The sequence below is a fragment of the Atta cephalotes genome, assembly GCF_000143395.1.
Source record: "Atta cephalotes unplaced genomic scaffold scaffold00002, whole genome shotgun sequence".
Lineage (NCBI taxonomy): Eukaryota > Metazoa > Arthropoda > Insecta > Hymenoptera > Formicidae > Atta > Atta cephalotes.
In genome coordinates, this window is record NW_012130066.1 from 14,082,924 (window position 1) to 14,091,096 (window position 8,173).

Sequence of the window (8,173 nt, forward strand, 5' to 3'; positions counted from 1 at the left end):
CTCTCTCTCTCTCTCTCTCTCTATTCAAATAAGTGTTTCAATGTTCCACTTAAACATTTGTCTTTCAAGCATAGTAGAAATTCAGAATAGAAATTTAGAGGGAAGTATTACGTGTATTGTCCATTTGAAAAAGTGAATAAAAGTAACATAGAAAACCAGACAAGAAAGATTTCTTTTTATTTATTGTATTATACTATTTACTATATACTATTTTATTTCAGCAACTCTACTGTCGACTTTTCACGCGACTCTCATCTCCCTTCCCCCCTGCAAAGGGACGCATGACTTTCACCTTCGACTCTCACTTCCCCTCCCCCCTTGCAAAGGGATGCCGGACTTCCATATAAGGTTCACGTTATATGTTCTAGCATACTCCAATGTACTCCTGTTATAACTCCTACTTACTTCAACGAACGCGTTAGAGTGAGTAAATGCTATGGTAGGAGCATACGACACGAACAAACCTACAGTGATGCATATTTGGTCAGCATCACAGAAAACCAACCCCATCATTTCTATTCCCAATCAGACACTGGCACCAAGTCGGCCGACTTCGCTGCTGCGCAAGAGCGAGCGAGACAGCGAGAGAGAACGCCCGTTCTTCTCGCTCTACTAGTAACTTGTAAATACAAGCAAGTAATAGAGCGAAAAGGCCGTTCTCTCGCTGTCTCATTTCCTCTGTTATAAGCAACCGAAAATCGAAAATGTGCTTTCTCTGCCACTCGATGTGTTTCTGTATAAGGAAAAAAGGAACATACTTCTAGATAACGATAGATTTTTAATCAATTTTAATAATCATATAACCCATTAATAGTAATGATTTTAAAACGCGATAGTTTACGAAATATTAATTGCATGTTATAAAATTACATTGATAATCTTTAATTAAAAAATATAATCTTTATAAATATATTCATCAAAAAAATATAATCTTTATAATTATATTCATCATCTCACTTTCATAAGTTCACTTTCATTAGTTCATTATCAGAATTCTTACATACATTGAGATGATAGTTATAAAAGAAGCATTTAAAACAAAATATTGATCAACATCAAATACATTGTGATAAACATATCACATAAAAATATTATTTTTTTCGGATTTTTTAAAGTAATAAAATTTTATTTATATGTAAAAATATTGGTCTTCCAATTCGATTAAGTTGGACGCATATCATAGAATCATTATACAATTGTTGATTTAAAAGTAAACGATTAATTGCAATAATTATATAAAAACGTATTATTTGTCTTAATCGTTTACTGGTAATTAATTAACGTAATAACATAAATTTAAGAAAATTATATATTATGAAAACAAAGAGAAAAGAGGCACGATTGGCGCATGAAATGTCCATCATACGTTTTACTTGCTCAGTCACAGTGAATAGATGCGTTTATAAATGCGTATATACCACACAGAAAATTTGAATAATACCTCATTAATTATATGCACCGATTTTTGGCCATTAATTGGCCAAAGAAAGAGATGTTATATATATTCAAAATTTAATGAAATTTATAATGTTGGAAGCTATTCGCTAATTTTATCAATCTCGACCGCGATTTTATTAATGAATTTTTATAAAATATAATCGCGATATCCGTAAACTGATCTTATATCTAAATAACGTAAAATTTATCTCACACAAACTTATAGTTGTTTTTAAGATAAGTTGTTTATAAGATGACATTGAATATGTGAGATCAGATTATGAATATTGATATATGAATAATAAACATGTCAAATTTTAGTAGATATTTTGCTTATATTTCTTTATTTTAATATTTTATGTGATATGACGCTTCTTTGGCGCTCGTCACACAAGGTATTCTAAAATTGTTTATTCTATAATTTTTAATAAAATTTTAAAATCTGTAAATATTTTTTTAGAAATTATAGAGTTATAGAGAAGTGTTACATATTTTTTAATATATCAGAAATTGAATACTAAATGTTCCAAAAAGAATATAAACTTTCTCAGTATTTTTCGTAGGTATCATAATTCGTATAAAAATTCTGGAAAAACTTTACATCAGGGCGTGAATTCAGGGATGAAAAGTGAGACCGCTGCCACTGTGAGATTGCCACGCAACTTTCGTGACTCCCCCATAAACAGAAAATTATCTTTTTTCGCGATCTGTATTTGTTTCTACTATCTGTACTCGTTTCATGCTTAGCATGTATGCGAGATTCTTAAAATTCCTATAGTGATTAGATTCCTATAGTGATTAGAAGATTATACTGTTAAATTATTTGTGTTCTATGTACAATTTTATGTATATATAAGTGATTTTTCTTTTGTAGTAGGATTTATTTTGAATGTAATATTAGTTTGATGGTTACGTCATTAAACGCTTTTTCTCTTTCTCTGACAATAGTGTGCATTCTTGTAAAGGTATTTACAATTACATTTTATTTTTTTATTTGCTGTTTTTTTTATTTTATATCTTCCTTTAATTTTTTTCTTCTATGTTTTTGTATTCTTTAGTATGGAATGCATAGATTCTAAGCATGCAAAAAGACGTAAATTTTCTCATGATTGATTAGAAAACGAGAAATGTAAATCTTAGATTAAAAAAGTTCCTAATGATGATAGTTCATATTTTTGTATTCCTTGTAATAAAATTAAATGTTTACTTGCTCATCACGAGTTTTTAGGCATGTTGAATCGAAAGCTCATCGAACTAACATGGTAAATAATTGCTCTAATGAAGTAAATATCTTTGAAAAGGAATCTCGTGAAAGGAAATTTTGCCATTTATGGCTTGAAAATAAACAATTCAAATCATGACTGCAAACAATCCCAAACAATCTTTTCAATTGTTTTTGCTTCTTCTAAAGCAATCTAAAGCTTCAATGTTTCGACAAACTTATGCGGCATTCTGACAGCAAGAAACATTTCAAATGTCAAAAAAGGAGCTTCAGCGTAGATTTGAATACGCATGATGAAGAACTTGTCTTTTGAAGAAGTCGGAAAAAATCGCGGAAATAAAATTTGCAGCATTAATTGCTGAAAAAAACATTTCATTTGAAACGGCAAAGTCAATCTTAAATGTCTTTCAAGATCTTGAAGAAAATCTTGAAAAATATAACGATCGGAATAAAGCACTGAAAGTAATAAAGAATGTTTTTATGTGTTCGCGAACAAGAGGTTGGTCGAAAAAGTACATAATAATAAATTTTCTATTTTTGTTGACGAAACATCTGATTTAATTAATGATAAATGTATGACGTTTCTTGTTCGGTCGATCCTCAGATTTTGAATGTTCGAACAGAATTATTAGAATTAATTCATTTGGACGCGAGTGATATGTAGTGCCGAAAAATTATTTAGAACTTTTAGACCCGAAACAAATTCAAATGGAAAAAACAAATTCCGTTTTCAAACATTCTCGTTTTTTTTTGTGATAACGCCTCTGTTGTGACAAGAAAATACGAATCATTTAAAATTAAATTACAAAACCATTGCAATTTGATAATGATTTCATGTTCTCGTCATGTATCTGCTTTATTAGTAACAAATGCAGCTTGCAGCAAAATTCCTGAAGCATGCGAGGAGCTTTTACGAAAAGTGGCATCATTTATCTCTAGCAATCCCAAGCGTGTGTATTTTTGATCAATTCCAAAATTCATTTTTTGATGGGACTGTAGACAAATTTTTAAACTGTCTGAAATGCGATGGCGTCATACATGTGGCTAGACTGAACGAAAATTGGAATGTGCTGTTAAAATTTTTGCAAGAGGAAACAATTGAGCGAGAAATCAAAGTCAGAGACTGCTTTACTATCTCTGATACAAAATTCAGAAATACAAGCATACCTCTTATTTCTTGATGCATTTATATTCTGGATGCATTTAAAGTTTAATGCGTCTTTTCAAACTGAAGGAATAAAAGTTCATTTACTTCAGTCAGCTGCGGAAAATCTTTTGAAAACCGTTCTTAAAAATGTTGTAAAGTACAATTATTAAATTTCGTTTCGATGGATATAATTAAGGATGAGTATAATCCTTTGCTTGTGTATAATCGTCTATCCCCTGATCAAGTTATGGTTGGAGAAAGCTTGCCAAGATCTTCTTGATTGATTGAATCAAGAAGATCAATATGAGATTATCAAATCAGTTTACAATTATTTGGCATTCTATGACAGTGCTACGAAAGAAATTCGTAACAAACTTTTTGTCAAGGGCAAATTTCTGAGCAAATTGAGATTCTTTGAATCAAAATTTGCTCTGCAGTAAAAAACAGCCCGAACTACTCCGTTCAGGATATTCTTTTCGTTGCCCAACGATTCGGCGGATTTGATGAGAAGATATTAAAAGAAGAATGGCAATGTCTAAAAAAGGATTTCACATCAGAATAGAAAGCAATAATAATTAATTTACTTTTTGATTAAGCATGGAAAACAATAATGGTAACTAAAAAAGCAGATGGAAAATTTAGATATCCCATTTTAAATAAATTAGTTAATGCAATCCGATCTCTTCCAAATTCTAATGCTGATGCCGAAAGAATGTTTTCCATTGATAGATGTAAAAACCAAAAAAACATAATAAACTTCATCCGAGCAATGTTCAATCTCTATGCGTGTTCAAATCAATTCTGAGAGAGAGAGAAGAAAGCTCAAATCATGATAGTTGCTCGACATTTAACTCTCATGTCTGAAAACTTCTATAAAATAAAGAGAAAATACATGTTTTTTGCGTTTGTTTGATGCTGATGAATGATGTCCTCGGATTTGTAACTAAATCTCTCAATAGCGAAATTAATTGATTTAATTTTTTTATTAATTTCTGAATTGTTATCTTACAGCATAGAGTTAAAAAAATTATTTTAACTTCAGAGAGGTTTAATTACAACTTTTGCTGCTTGATGGCGGTTAATATTGCTTCTTTTAACAGTATGTATTATTTCTTGTACTTATTTCTTGGTACCTCTTTTTCCTTTTTAGTTTTCGTTTACTTTTCTTTGGTTATCTTTTTAGCTTTTTACTTCACATTGGTCTTTTATTCTCTGCTAAACTTAATGTATGTGTTTGGATTGCATTCCGATATTCATTATGAATACTTCAAATCTATAGTACACATTATATGTACCATAAATTTTCAGTACTGGCAATGAATATCGGAATGCAATCTTGGTATGTAAATATTAATAAAATTCTAGACTATTACGGAATCATAACGTAATTTTTTATAAACAAACATGGAGAACACGTATTCAGAAATTTTTCAAGATTTGTCCATACAACACTGTTTCATGCCATTCAGTCCTCAAGCAATCCAGCATTCACATTTTTACACAGAACGTATTCTGCCCAAAAGTTTCTCTAAAAATTACATGTGGCTTCTCAGAAAAAATAAATAAGTTTAAAAATTAATATTTTTCATTGATATAACATTCCATTATCTTCTAACTGAAAGTTAAACCACATCTCACAATGTAACATGAATGTCATCACTCGTTTAAATTTCATATTCGTTATACTTAGTTTAAATTGGAATGAAAGTTCTAATCCAGCAAGAAATGATCAACAATTAGATATGTAATTGATATTAAATTTACTTCCATCCATATCAATTTGATACTAATTCAATTAGTCATTTCTCAATGGGCACTTTTTATATCAACACTGTAAGTATCAAGTAATTCAAGACGTTGTTTCGCCGAGCGAGATACGCACCAAACGATAACAATGGTGCTGTAAGTGTAGTAGTGTGGGCAAAATCGTCATGTCGTTAATCGTACAAAATGTCATCATTCTTCGAACTGGCAGTCGCAAGTTCAAACTCAGAAGATCATCGTCCAGAAAATGCAAGAACGATTGTGTCAATAGCTGTGCAAAGCGCTCAAACAAAGCAGTCGTCAATTGGTCGTCGCTCAATCAATCAATACATATTCACCGATCGCCAAGACGGTCGCTCAATTGAAACAAACGGCTCTCACAATTTTTAAGTCTTTCCGTAAAAAAATCTCAGGTCTCATATAAAGTAGAAAAATCTGTTAACTGCCGCCACTACGTCGAACATAAATGTCAAATAATGTGTAAATATGATTGATATTGCTACATTAACCTTGCTAGAATTAGAGAAGAAGACAAAAATAGACCTTCAGCTTGTTCTAGTTACTCCTCAGGAAAAACAAGATAAAGAGAAATCCTCAACTGAAAACGTGGAAAAATTGAACGAAATAAAGGCAATTACGCAAACTTAATATATAGTTTTGCTGACAGAAAGCAGCGATGGTACGTAAATCTACGTATTGATGAAGATAGATAAACAAGGAATACAATACTATTCGATAATAATGCTCTCATTGGAAGAAACTACACAAAATCTGGATGGTACGAGAATCTTACATAGACTTCAATTCAGTGGGGAGGTTAGAGCTCTAGACAACATTGTTCTTCAATTCGACAACAATATCTAGCCGAACATTGTAGTCCGATCATATTGTAATTAATTATATCATCTATAGAACCGATATATTCGCCCTTAGTGACTTCGCTGAATCTGAATCTACCGATTATGATATCACTTGAAACAATCTGCCCATTCGACGAATCCGACTTTTACATCGGTGATTTCCACTATTCTGTCTTTCCTCGAGCTGCCGATCACTATTACGAATCCCAGCATCTCCTACATATCCGTCAGGAGAGATACAGATTCAAATCCTCGATAAATGAATGTCTTTTGCATAATTTTCTACTTACAATGTCGTTATAAGATGTCAACTCTTACAATCTTTATTCCAATTTAAACTAAATATGACTAATATGTCAATCAAACGAGTAATGACATTTTTGCTACATTATGAAACGTGGCATTAAATTAGAGGATGATGTAATTTGTATTAATGAAAAATATTAATTGCAGAACTTACATATTTTTGCTGAGAAGCCGTAATATTTATTGGAGAAATTTTTGAATAGAACACATTCTGTGTCGAAATGTGAATACTATTGGGAGTACAAATAAATTTCTGCCATTTGCAAAAGATGGCGCCACTAATAAACTATAGTTAAAATTGTTTGATGTAAAACGACATATCGTAAGATTGGACATCCGGCAACACCATAACCTTGAAATATTAGTGATTTTGAATCAGAATCATATATTTTTTTTTGTACGAAAATGTCGAGTTTTGAGTCGAATAAGCGTCATTTGCGGGAACTTTTGATCTACTTCTTTAATTTGGAGAAATCTGCAGCTGAGGCTCATAGATTGCTTGTAGAAGCATATGGTGATGCCTTAAGTGAGAGAAGTTATCGTGAGTGATTTTAAAAGTTTAAGAACGGTGAATTTGACGTCGAAGACAAAGAACGTAGCGGAAGGCCGAAAGTGTACGAAGACGGAATTGGAAGCATTATTGGATGAAGATTCGTGCCAAACGCAAAAAGAACTTGCACTTACATTAGGAGTGACTCAATAAACAATTTCATATCGTTTGAAATCATTGGGAATGATTCAAAAGCAAGGGAATTGGGTTCCATATGAACTGAAGCCGAGAAATGAACGCCGATTTTCCAGATGTAATGTGAAATACTGCTTGTCAGGCATAAATGAAAAGGTTTTTTTGCATCGTATAATCACTGGTGATGAAAAATGGATCCACTACGATAACCCAAAAAAGAGGAAACCATGGAGACCTGGCCATGCTTCAACATCGACAGCCAAGCCGAATATTCATAGAAAAAAAACTCATGTTGTGTATTTGGTGGAATCAGCTTGTCGTGTATTATGAGTTGCTCAAATCGAACGAGACCATTACTGAAGCTCTCTACCGAATACAATTGATGAAATTGAGCCGAGCACTCAAGGAAAAACGCACTCACTACTACTCCAGGCATGACAAAATTATTCTCCTGCATGATAATGTTCGACCACATGTTGCGGCGCCAGTCAAAACCTACTTAAAAACACTCAAATGGGAAGTTCTACCCCAACCGTATTCTCCAGACATTGCTCCTTCCGACTACCACTTGTTCCGATCGATGACGCATGACCTGTCTGAGCAGTACTTCACATCATATGAAGATACCAAAAATTGTATCGATGATTGGATAGCTTCAAAAGATGAAGCGTTCTTCCGACGCGGTATCCACATGCTATCAGAAAAAGTTGTGGCTAGCGATGGCCATTACTTTGAATAAAACATTATGTACT

The 8,173-nt window shown here is 32.3% G+C and overlaps 1 protein-coding gene across 2 annotated transcripts in view; it reads right to left on the bottom strand.

Moving 5' to 3' along the window:
- LOC105622248 (glutamate dehydrogenase, mitochondrial) overlaps nt 1-8,173 on the bottom strand; it is a 181,737-nt gene that overhangs the window by 118,753 nt on the left and 54,811 nt on the right. The gene's annotated exons all lie outside the window — the stretch shown is intronic.